The 13,062-nt window shown below is 47.3% G+C and overlaps 1 protein-coding gene across 6 annotated transcripts in view; it reads left to right on the forward strand.

The window, feature by feature from the left end:
- The first annotated feature begins 5,420 nt into the window (after positions 1-5,420).
- The window catches only part of LOC125636777 (uncharacterized), a 34,973-nt gene continuing 27,331 nt past the window's right edge, over positions 5,421-13,062 (forward strand). Inside the window, exons 1-2 of one of the 6 annotated variants that reach the window (XM_048850446.2) lie at positions 10,374-10,515; positions 10,960-11,047. The gene's annotated coding sequence lies outside the window, so the exon portion shown is untranslated. Of the gene's footprint in view, positions 5,463-5,554; positions 5,685-10,362; positions 10,516-10,614; positions 11,048-13,062 lie in introns of those variants that run through there. The other 5 variants (XM_048850448.2, XM_048850449.2, XM_048850447.2 and 2 more) reach the window with 5 other exon arrangements.

The following is a 13,062-nucleotide window of genomic DNA, read 5'->3' on the forward strand; positions in this document are numbered from 1 at the left end:
TTTGGGACCCACTGCTATATACTAAACCCCCAGTACCCGATTTACCATGGTGCCATGGCACCAAGCCCATGGTCCAAAGGGGGCCCAGCCCGCTCTTCTCCACCCCCCCGCTCTCTCCTGTGGGGGCAGAAGCTTGATGCTTCCGGTTCCTGCTGCAGCAGGGCAGGCTCTGCCACCAGCCAAGCTCCTTCCCCGCCTTTTCCCACAGCGTGCTTCCTTCCTTCCCCGCTCCCTCTCCCTGCCGCCGATCAGCTGTTTGCCAGCAGGAGGGAGGGAGAAGAGCAGAGCCTCAGTGTGCTCACCGCTCCAGGGAGGAGGCAGAGAAGAGGCGGGGATGGGGCCTTGGAGAAGGGGCTGGAATCGGGGCATACCCCCTCAAGCCCCCTGCCGTGAGCACCCCACGACCCCAGCCCACACCCCCAGTCCTCTGCCCACCCTGACCCCTGCATCCCCCTCACACACCCCCAGCCCCCTGCCCTGACCTGACCCATGCACCCCCCTCACACCTCCCCAGCTCCCTGCCCTGACTTTTGCACCCCCCACACATACCCAGCCCCCCCACACCCGATGCCCTGACTCCTGCACCCCCCACATATCCCCACCTGCATCCTGAGCACCAAACAGGAGCTCCTGTACACACACACACACACACACACATATTCACACCTGCACACCTCACACCAAACAGAAGCTGCCCCAGGTAAGCGCTCCACACCCCAACCTCCTGAGCCCCCTTCCTCACCCTAGCTCCTGGCCAGACCCCACACCTCAATGTTTATTTTTTACAATATTTGGAGAGATCATTAAGTGTCCGTCGAGACCCTCTGTGATTTTCAAGTGGTCAGTGGAAAAATAAGTTAGACTACAAGAACAATCAAGGTACCACACTTTATTTTCATTTACTTGTTATTACTTATAGGAGGAGGAGAAAGAAAAAAAGAATGAAAGGCAGGGGCAGGGGCAGGGGCAGGGGGAGATAAGAGAGAATGTTCTTTTTCTTGGCCTGGTCCCAAGGAGGGGCCCCAAAAATGAAGCTGAGCACAGGGCCAGGGGGCCCCACTAACTCTAAATCCACCACTGGCTGTCACGTCACCTGGGCTGTAGATACTATGTCAGCTGATCCCCACAGTCTCCAACCTACCTGGGCAGTACAGCAGACATGGCCCTGTGGGAGGAGGGGCAGCTCAGTGCAGAGAGAGACAAAGAGAATGGGCTAGAACCAGGTAGGTACCCACTTTATGTGGGCAGGGGTGCGGGGGATTCTGTTTACCCCCTCCCCAGTTCTGTTGCCCTTGCAGTTTACCCCAGCCCCTCCCTTGCTCCATGGACCAACCCTAGCTCCAGCCCCATGTGCTTTTGCCGTCAGCCCCTTTTACAATCATTTCCCAGGGGGGCACACAAATATGTTTGGCGCCAGGCCCACAAAAAGTTAATCCAGCCCCGTAAACCCCAAATCTTGTTTGAAACATAAACCCTTGTATCAGAGGCCCTGTATGAGGCCTAAGGTCTGAGCTAAAGTAATGGTCAAGACTTTGCTAACATAAAGCAAAGTTAAGCTGTGAGCCAGAGGCAGGCCCTGCTCACAGAACCTGGCAAGGAAAGGGCTGATGCTGCAAAAAGATACTACCTAAAAGGTACTGGACACTAGATATCAGAACACTCCAATACTTGCACATTCCACACACATAATAAGGAACAAGCTTACCCATCCTAAAGACAGGGGCAAAAGGGTAATATGATGGATAGAGTTGTTCGAACCAACATGTGCAAGGTGAGAGGCGGCACCTTTCTGCACAGAGGGCTTGTACCTTGTGTGACGGGGCAAGGCCACATGGCTATAGAAAAGTAGTGGGAGATAGATATATTAGCTCCAGGCTAAACAAATCCCTGGTACCAGGATAAGTGAAATGGCAGCTGCTCCAGGTCAATTAAGACACCTGGGGCCAATTAAGAACTTTCCAGAAGGCAGGGAGAAGGCTGGGTTGATTGGGACACCTGAAGCCAATCAGGGGCTGGCTGAAACTAGTTAAAAGTCTCCCAGTTAGCCCAAGCGGGGGTGCATGTCAGGAGCTGTGGGAGGAAGTTGTGCTGTTGGAGAGGCTGAGTAGTACACACCATATCAGGCACAAGGAAGGAGGCCCTGAGGTAAGGGTGAAGTGGAGCTTGAGGAAGTGAGGGCTGCTGTGGGGGAAGTAGCCCAGGGAATTGTACATGTCATGTTCCTGAAAGGTCAGCTACCATAGCTGATACTATTAGGGTCCCTGGGCTGGAGCCTGGAGTAGAGGGTAGGCCTGGGCTCCCCCCCTGCACACCTTTGCCCCCTGATTAATCACTGAGACTGGGAGACAACAGAGACTGTGCAAGGAAGGATAACTTCTCCTCACCTCCCTTGCTGGCTTATGATGAAAATGGCTCAGTAGACTGTGACCTTTGTCCCTAGAGAGAGAAGGGTTACGTGCAGGGTCACAGTGAGCCTCTGAGGCTAGCGAAATCTGCCAGGAAATGTGGTACCCATGGAGGCAAGGACAGAGCTTTGTCACACTTGTTACATAGAGGGGTTGCACCTCAATAAGTCGAGTGATGTGTAACTTGTTTGTACTCATGTATAAGAATGCATCCCTGGGGTGGTGTCTTTGCCCAGCCTAGGGGGCAGTGGAGTGTCCCACCACTGACTGAGCTATGCCCATTGTCAGGGAGCACATACGTACTAGCAGAACTGCAGACATCTAATCCAGGGAGCTAGAGACTGTTTTTCATTTGGCAATAAACCTGGTCGGGTGCCTTCGTACCTTATCGGAGTCTGTGGTCTTTGGTGGTTCTCTAGGGGTCTGCTGTGTCAGCTATCTGCAGAGCCAGGGCAGCACACAGAGGGAACACACCCACGCAGCCTACTCTGATCAACACTGAATGGAACAGAGCACCACACCGGTGGCATCTGACAACACAGCTGAATGTTAAACAATAACAGGGTCATGCTAACACCTTTAACACTTTGGGCCCATATACTCCATCAAAATTAATACAAGAACTCCCTTGTTCAGGATCCTTTCCCTTCATGTCTGTGGTTTATGTATGGATCAAGCACAATCTGGCTCACAATAAGTAGGAAACAATTGTAATAACATTTGATATAGCTTTTAGAACTCAGAGAAATACACAAGCAGCTGGGCAGCATTATCTTTCACATTTTTTTCCTGTGTATTTTTAAGAAGGAAGTATTCTTAGAATTGGAAGACTCTAGTAGGATTGTTAGCATAGACATGATCACGTTGTGCAGGCCAAATCAATACAGTCATCGGCAATCTTTTCAAAGTTTATTAGTTGTAAAAGGCCAGATTCTATCCTCAGTTGTACCCAAACAACACCTCTGAAATCGAGGAAGTTAAATAGGTGTAAATGAGGCCAAAAGTGTGCCCAAATGCTTTAAAGTGAGGACAGACTACAGTTTTGAATGGCATACAATGCAAGAAAAGAGCTTTATTGCTCAGCAATAAATCAAACTCATTAATGACAGTTTGGAAGTATTGTAAGCAGCAGATAGGACTAAAAATGAGTATGCTATAGCCTATATAGTACAACTGTAGTATCCTATGGAAACAAGAAAAGAAGCATGATAACAATGGATATTAGTTCTTAGAAAAACTGATCCTCAGAACTGCACATTCCAAGAAAAAAAATGCATTGATAGATATGCCATGTCAGACTTTGTCTGCTTCAGGAAGCTGCTGTAAAACAGTCCCTAAAACCAAATATAATTACTAACTTCACCACTTTGAAAAAAAACATTAAGTTGAAGAAATGTATCAGAGGAACTTTTGATGCCAACACTTCATTGTCACAACCTAATTTGTATTTTTGCATTGAATTAGGAGTTAGACAATATTTAATCTGCACTCCTTAAAATCCATTGGGATTAGACCCAAAAGATCAGAGCCAAACCCACACTTAACATTTTGGTTCTAAGTGAGATCCAAAATCTAAAGATGCCTGTTTTCCAGGTCCAAGTAAGCTGGAATCCAAGCTGGTAGAAATTTTATGAGATCAGCTCTTCCAGATTTCTACCATCTGTAGGGTTGCCAACTGTCTAATCACACAAACGCAAATACCCTTGCCCTGTCCCCTGCCCCAAGCCCCCACCCCACCCTTTCTCTGAGCCCTTTCACCAGGCTGGGGCAGGGGGTTGGACTGTGGGAGGGGGTGCAGGCTGAGCCTGGGGCAGGGGAGGGAGTTTGGGTGCTGGAGGAGCTCAGGGCTGGGGCAGAGGGTGTGGGAGGAAGTTTGGGGTGCTGGCTCCAGGAAGGGGCTGAGGGCTGGGACAGCAGCTTGGGGGGCAGGAGGGAGTGAGGGATGTGGGCTCTGGCCAGGAGGCGCTTACCTCGGGCAGCAGGGCTAAGGCAGGCTCCATGCACCGCTCCTGGAAGCGGCCAGCACGTCCCTGTGGCCTTTTGGGAGGAGGCTCCACATGTTGCCTGTGCCCACAAGTGCTGCCCCCACAGCTCCCATTGGCTGCAGTTGCCAAGTGCAGCCAATGGGAGTTGCGGAATCAGCACTTGAGGCGCAGGCGAAGACTCCCTGTCCCACCCCAGGACCCAGAGACGTGCCGGCCACTTCTGGGAATAGTGCAGGGCCAGGGCAGGTAGGGAGCCTGCCTTGGCTCCACTGTACCGCTGGACTTTAAGCGCCTAAAATCTCCCTGTTTTGCTTCAGTAGCCTCCAGGAGATGGAGACTGATTCCAGGAGATTCCTGGCGAAACCAGGAGGGTTGGCAACCCTAATCATTTGTGGACCAGCTCTTCCACCAACATAAAGCTGGCAAGGCATTGGAATCAAATTGTCCATATTTAGATGCTGTATTTTTGTGTTTTAAGTTTTGATTTTTTGCACTTATTTGCCCTCTTTTTTTTCATAAAGTGGGTGGTGTGTAGGCCATGTTCCTGATATATTACTCTTTCACCCACTGAAAGGCTGTGAATCAGGCTATAAAACTGTTGCATAATCTTTGCAAAGTTTAACAGGCTACTCAAACTGTATTACTAGTATTGACCTTGTTTTCCTCATGTTTTTTTTTTTTGTACTTACTGGAAGAAAGCCTTATTTCTAGCAGTTGGCCCTGTGGGCCTTTAGAAAAGTGTCTGGCACTAGCAAAACACTGGGCATTTCTTTCCACCATTTGGGTAGATCTACAATAATTGGAATGTGGAAAAGGTTGCCCTGTTTTGATCATTTCCAAACCCCATAGAGTCCTCTTGCACAAAGGCTATTTAACTGGACATTTGTGGATGTGTGGGAGTATGAATGCAACAAGCACTCATGATTTAATCCTGTGAAAGGACTAGGTCCACATCCAACTTTTTTTCTTTTATGGTCTGGATCTCTGCCACATGTCTACTGAATAAATTGGCTGTAACGGAGCAATTTCTGAACCAAATTACTCCAGCCAAGGCATTAGCCAGCACAATAAGGTAAGCAAGGATAGGCTACAACTGGTTTCTAGAAGTGCTTCCCTTAAAATGGTTTTATCAGACAGCAAGTTTAGAAACTAAAAATTATTCTACAATTGGCTTTAAAATGATTTTGTTTTAAGATTATTTTTCACTCTGAATTTCTTTCCCATTTTTAATCTGTGGATTTACTAAAGATTAACTAACTGCAAGATAATTCAGCTGATCAAGACTGTGCTTCAGGTTGGTATAGGTTCTATGTAATCTATTGTTTAATTGTAATATTTAAAGGCTTACAACAAACCCAAAGGAGTTACTGATCACCTTTGCTAAATAGGATTTTTTCAACTTGAGTATAAACTGCTCCTCCATCTCGTTTAGTGAAAAATGCCTGTCCCTTCTCATGAAGAGATTTAGTTATGAAGTTACCTTGGGTTTATATATAGACTGAAATAACATTTGGATCATGTTGCATTGGAAGTGAGTTCCAAGGCTTTTAAATTCTGCTTTTATATACAGTATTCTATGTTAGTTTACAATAGAAATACTATCATTTTGTGTGTTGGGGAAATGGGAGCAGCTGCTCAGGGCAAAGGAGAACTGTAGTGGGGATAAGGAAAGCTGCATAATCTGGATCTGTCTTGTCCCCTCCTTAGATTCACCCAGATGCCGCGAATGCATCAGGCAAATTTTTCTAACGCTCTCTTCTTCTGGGATGACCCCGTTGAAATCAGTCAGGGGATCTGTTCAGATTTATTTGGCTGCAAAATCAAACACTTAGGCAGCCCAAGTTAATCTTCTTTGCTCCCTTGTATACTCAGCTTATGTTAATACAAAGAGAACAGCAGAGGTGGTTTTACTGCTCCTGGAGCAAACTATGTATCAAACTTCCCACCCTAAGCAGTACATAGTTTTCTGGTTAAGGTAGTGTATGTGTACATCATGGTCTCTCTGAGAGGGTTGGGGGGCGGAGGGGAGAAGGGGAGGAAAGAAGGAGGAGAAAATGGACAGGAAGAACAAAATAACAAGGAAAAAAAGTGTGACAGAAAGTAGAAGGCCAAAAAAATTACACAGGAAAAGAGAGACAAAATAGATACAAAGGCTAATAAAAGCCAGGAGTAAGAGACAGAAAATAGAAAAATGCAGAGAAGGTGATAACTGCAGGGGGATGTCTTGGTGATAGTGGTGGGGAGATGGGGTTAAGAGTGTGCCCGTCAGTCTGTCTCAATGGGTCTGTGAGCAAGTCCAGTTCCAAAATCCTTGTCATAATCAACAAGAGCTCCTTTTACTACAGTTGTAAAAATGTTTTTTGGGGAAAAGGCTTGGTTATTTATTCTACAAGGCCAACAAAAAATGAAGCTCCATCGAAGCTCTATTGGACATTGGTGAGGCCTCATCTGGAGTACTGTGTCCAGTTTTGGGCCCCACACTTCAAGAAGGATGTGGATAAATTGGAGAGAGTCCAGCGAAGGGCAACAAAAATGATTAGGGGTCTGGAACACATGAGTTATGAGGAGAGGCTGAGGGAGCTGGGATTGTTTAGCCTGCAGAAGAGAAGAATGAGGGGGGATTTGATAGCTGCTTTCAACTACCTGAAAGGGGGTTCCAAAGAGGATGGCTCTAGACTGTTCTCAATGGTAGCAGATGACAGAACGAGGAGTAATGGTCTCAAGTTGCAGTGGGGGAGGTTTAGATTGGATATTAGGAAAAACTTTTTCACTAAGAGGGTGGTGAAACACTGGAATGCGTTACCTAGGGAGGTGGTAGAATCTCCTTCCTTAGAGGTTTTTAAGGTCAGGCTTGACAAAGCCCTGGCTGGGATGATTTAACTGGGAATTGGTCCTGCTTCGAGCAGGGGGTTGGTAGCTCCAGTATGTTAGTGACTAAAGAGTATTGTTTTTGTAAATTTCTTCATAAGCACAAGTTAGCAAGCTTATTTGGAAATTCAGATGCAATGCAAATTTTAATCAAATGCATAAATTATGTGGAATGGTTTAATAATTTGGAAATGTGGGTGAATGTTATTGGTCAGAAACATTGTTTTGCTCAAAAATGGCACGTATGACAGTCAAACATTCCCAGGAAAGTTTTCAGATCCTACTCCTTGCAGGCTAACACTGTATACCTCTCTGAAAGTGGAAATATTATTGCTGTGAAGACAAAATACAGTGTGTCTTGAACCCCACTTTAGGAATTTAGAGGGGGCAACCCAAGATAGCAGTAGTGTATTGTAAACAAGTTTAAATGAGTGTTTAACTGTACTATAATATCCTACTGGCTTCCTTTATAATGTGATCACTAACAATGACAGTGCATAGTATGCAATTAACTAATTCCTCATATTTTCACCTTTGAAAATTTTCGACTGCATTAATACAATTGAGTTAACTTAATCTGACTGAAAAGCCCCATAAACACACAGGCTAACATGTTGGAAGCAGACAGATAAGGTGGGTGAGGTAATATCTTTTATTTGACCTACTTTTGTTGGTCAAATAAAAGATAAGAACATAAGAATGGCTCTCCTGGGTCAGACCAAAGGTCCATCTAGCCCAGTATCCTGTCTTCCAACAGTGCCCAATACCAGGTGCCCCAGAGGGAATGAACAGAACAGGTAATCATCAAGTGATCCATGCCCTGTCGCCCATTCCCACCTTCTGGCAAACGGAGGCTAGGGACACCATCCCTGCCCATCCTGGCTAATAGCCACTGATGGACCTATCCTTCATGAACTTATCTAGTTACTTTTTTAACCCTATTATAGTCTTGGCCTTCACAACGTCCTCTGGCAAGGAGTTTCACAGGTTGACTGCGTGCTGTGTGAAGAAATACTTCCTTTTATTTGTTTTAAACCTGCTGCCTATTAATTTCATTTGGTGACCCCTAGTTCTTGTGTTATGAGAAGCAGTACAAACCATTTCCTTATCTACTTTGTCCACACCAGTCATGATTTTATAGACCTCAATCATATCTCCCCTTAACCGTCTCTTTTACAAGCTGAAAAGTCCCAGTCTTATTATTTTCTCCTCATATGGAAGCCATCCCATCCATTCAGATTTATTTGGCTGCAAGATTAAACACTTCAGTAGTCCAAGTTAATCTTTGCTCCCTTGATACTCAGCTTATATTAAAACAAACAAAACAGGGGCAGTTGGTTTTACTGCTCCTGGAGCAGTAAAATACCCCTAATCATTTTTGTTGCCCTTTTCTGAACCTTTTCTAATTCCAATATATCTCTTTTGAGATGGGGTGACTACATCTGCACACAGTGTTCAAGATGTGGGCATACCATGGATTTACATGGAGGAAGTATAATATTTTCTGTCTTATTATCTATCCCTTTCTTAATTATTCCCAGTATTCTGGTCACTTTTTTGACTGCCACTGCACATTGAGTGGATGTTTTCAGAGAATGATCCACAATGTCTCCAAAATCTCTTTCTTGAGTGGTAACAGATCATTTAGACCCCATCATTTTATATGTATAGTTGGGATTATGCTTTCCAATGAGCATTACTTTGCATGTGTCAACACTGAATTTCATCTGCCATTTTCTTGCCCAGTCACCCAGTTTTGAGAGATCCTTTTGCAGCTCTTCACAGTCTATCTGGGTTCAACTATCTTTAGTAATTTTGTATCATCTGCAAGTTTTGCCACCTCACTGTTTACCCCTTTTTCCAGATCATTTATGAATATGTTGAATAGGACTGGTTCCAGAACAGACCCCTGGGGGACACCATGATTTACTTCTCTCCATTCTGAAAACTGACCAGTTATACCTACCCTTTGTTTCCTATCTTTTAACCAGTTACCAATCCACAAGAGCACCTTCCCTCTTATCCCATGGCAGCTTACTTTGCATAAAAGCCTTTGGTGAGGGACCTTGTCAAAGGCTTTCTGAAAATCTAAGTACACTATATCCACTGGATCCCCTTGGTCCACATGCTTGTTGACCTCCTCAAAGAATTCTGGTAAATTGGTAAGGCATGATTTCCCTTTACTAAAACCATGTTGACTCTTCCTCAACAAAAAGAAAAGGAGTACTTGTGGCACCTTAGAGACTAACAAATTTATTTGAACATAAGCTTTCGTGAGCTACAGCTCATTTCATCGGATGCATCCTCTGGCAAAGAGTTGTATCTGATGAAGTGAGCTGTAGCTCACAAAAGCTTATGCTCAAATAAATGTTAGTTTCTAAGGTGCCACAAGTACTCCTTTTCTTTTTGCAAATACAGGCTAACAGAGCTGCTACTCTGAGTCCTCAACAAAATATGTCTGACAAGATATTACATCATCCACCCTGTCTCTCTAATATCCTGGGAAAACTACAACTATACTGCATACGTAATTGAATCAGGGATGATTTGAGTGTCCTGACTGGCTTCATTGGAGTAGTTCCAGAGCATCACTCAGTGACAACTGGTGGTAGCTCTGGGATCCCCATCCTGGGTCTCTGGTTATGAAGGACACCGGTCATAGCATAGGTGCAGGCAGATGAAGCAGCCTTACCTGCCCCAGAGGTCTCAGCCAAAGTCACACAACCCTATTCCCACCACGAGATATTGGTGCAGCACACAGGGAAACCAAGGCACACACAGTATTCATGCAAAAATATTAAAACTCACATTGGCTCAACAGTAAGACTCACATACAACACAACATGGGAAAATCCCCACTTAGTCACAATGTCCATGAAAGCAAAACACTGGAGTAGATCATGCAGAATCAACTTCAGATTATCAATTACATAAAACTGAAGAGTTAAACCAGCAACCAGTCCCTCACCTGGAATAAGTAAGATAGCCCTTCATCTTAAATTAATAAAAAAAATTAATCCCGTATCCAGACAGAATCACCACAACACAATCTTTCTTGCTTTTATGGCTGCAAAAATATCAATCAATTCTGTGAAGTCCAACTGCTTACCAACTGGACATTGAACAGAGCGAAAGCACTCAAGCTCTACTGCGGCATTTGAGACTGTAAAGATGTCCTTATGGGCATTAACTTGGAGAAAGAGGGTTCAGCTAAAGCCATAGAGCGATGAGGTGTTCAGCCCACACATCATGAAAAGGTCAGTACGTGTCCGAGAAGCCAGTTAGCCTGCCTATTTGCACAGGGAGGGTGGGCTAGCCCTAATTAGGGATAAACAGGAGTGGGGAGTTAGATGGGCCCGGGCCGCGGGAGCTCGGGCTCCAGGCATATTCAGGGCCGGGGACTCTGCCCCACCAATGTTTGGAGCCGGGTCTCTCCCGCAGCCCCGCCTGGAGCGTCCCCCGGCTCCCGCCCGCCTGCGCGCCTCCCCCGGGCCCCAGAGCGTCCCGGCCTGGTTGAAAGCGGGCTGCTGCCGGGCCGCTCCGCGCTGCTCTCCCTCGCCTGAGCTGCCGGCCGCTGCCGCTGCCCACGGCGAGGCTGCAGCAGGGGAGCGACGGCGGCAGGCTGAGGCAGGTGGCTGCTGCCGCCGCAGCTGAGGAGCGGGAGGGGGCACACGCATGATTGGTAGCCCTCCCCTCCCCAGCACCCACCGGGAGGTAACACCAAGGGGGCTTCCAGCTGGGAGACGTCGGGAGTGGACCGGACTCACCTGAGCAGCTGCTGGGGCTTGGGTGAGTGTTTGACCCTGTGATCTGCCCCAGCCCACAGTCACCGCTCCTGTCCCATGCTGGGTAAGGGGCAGCCCTATTCCCCGTGAGGCTACGGTGACAGGCAGCAGGGGAGGAAGCCACATGTAATGGCAGCTCCCCCTTCCCCCCCCCAGCACCCACCCACCACAGGGGAGGTGAGCGGGGGAGGGGGGGCCTTCCTGGACCTGAGCAGCTGGGGCTTGGGTGAGTGTTGTGACACCCTCCCCTTCTCCCCCTGCCACGCAGCCACCACTCCTGCCCCACACTGGGCAAGGAGCAGCCCCATCCCCCACCCCCAGTGAGGGGCAGCAGCAGGGTAGGAGGCCACATGTGATGGCAGCCTCTTCTCCCCCCCCCCTCCCCTGGCACCCACCATAGCGGGAGGTGAGGGGGCTTCCTGGACCTGAGAGGGGCCCTAGGAGCACGTGCAGTGACAGTGGTATGAGGTAAGCGTGCTGCCGGGGTGGGGTAGGGGGGAAGATGGGGATTCCTCCTCCGGAGCTTGCTGCTGCTGGCGGGAGAGGGTTGGGGGGAGTTCTCCTCTCTGGCCCTAGCCCTGGGGCAGCCTGCCTGCACTTCAAGCTAGTCATCCCCAGCCCCATCCCACCACAAAGCCCGTGCCCCTAGCCAGAGCTGTCACCCCCTGCACCGCAGCCCCAGCCCTGAGCCCCCTCCTGTACCCCAGACCCCGCACCCAAACTCTCTCCCAGAGCCTATCCTCCGCACCCCTCCTCCTGCCCCAGCCTGTCCTCCGCACCCCAGTTTCCTCCCAGAGCCTGTCCCCTGCACCCTAACTGCCTGCTCCAGCCCAGACCCCACACCCCAACTCTGCATTACCCTCTCACTCTCAGTGTCCAAGAGAAATGGGAAAAAGAACTTAGCCTTATCATGACAACAGAAACATGGGAGAATATCTGGCATAATGTGAAATATTCTTCAAGTTCTTTATCCTTGCAATTCTTCCAGAACAAGATATTAAACAGGCACTACTGGATTCCAGAACATTTGCTGAAAGCTAGATTGGCAACATACTGAATGTTGCGATGCAAACAGTCCCAAGCCAATCTTTCACACATCCTCTATACCTGTCAAAAAAGTGCATGTGTTTTGGAACACCATATTCAGTGCTCTCTCAAACATTAACTGTGCTATCTTTCCTTCTCCAAGCTCATGTATTTTAGGAATGAATGGGTAATACCAAAAACAAAAGGAGTACTTGTGGCACCTTAGAGACTAACCAATTTATTTGAGCATAAGCTTTCATGAGCTACAGCTCACTTCATCGGATGCATTCAGTGGAAAATACAGTGAGGAGAGTTATATACACACAGAACATGAAAAAATGGGTGTTTATCATGCACACTGCATGGAGAGTGATCACTTAAGATGAGCTATTACCAGCAGGAGAGTGGGGGGAGGGGAGAGAGAAAACCCTTTGTAGTGATAATCAAGGTGGGCCACTTCCAGCAGTTAACAAGAACATCTGAGGAACAGTGGGGGGGAGGGGAGGAATAAACAGGGGGAAATAGTTTTACTTTGTGTAATGACTCAACTACTCCCAGTCTCTATTCAAGCCTAAATTAATTGTATCCAGTTTGCAAATTAATTCCAATTCAGCAATCTCTCGTTGGAGTCTGTTTCTGAAGTCTTTCTGTTGATGATTTGCAACTTTTAGGTCTGGTTTCAGAGGAACAGCCGTGTTAGTCTGTATTCGCAAAAAGAAAAGGAGTACTTGTGGCACCTTAGAGACTAACCAATTTATTTGAGCATGAGCTTTCGTGAGCTACAGCTCACTTCATCAGATGTTTACCGTGGAAACTGCAGCAGACTTTATATACACACAGAGAATATGAAACAATACCTCCTCCCACCCCACTGTCCTGCTGGTAATAGCTTATCTAAAGTGATCAACAGGTGGGCCATTTCCAGCACAAATCCAGGTTTTCTCACCCTCCACCCCCCACACAAATTCACTCTCCTGCTGGTGCTAGCCCATC

The sequence above is a fragment of the Caretta caretta genome, chromosome 5 (assembly GCF_965140235.1).
Source record: "Caretta caretta isolate rCarCar2 chromosome 5, rCarCar1.hap1, whole genome shotgun sequence".
In the NCBI taxonomy this organism is placed as follows: Eukaryota; Metazoa; Chordata; order Testudines; family Cheloniidae; genus Caretta; species Caretta caretta.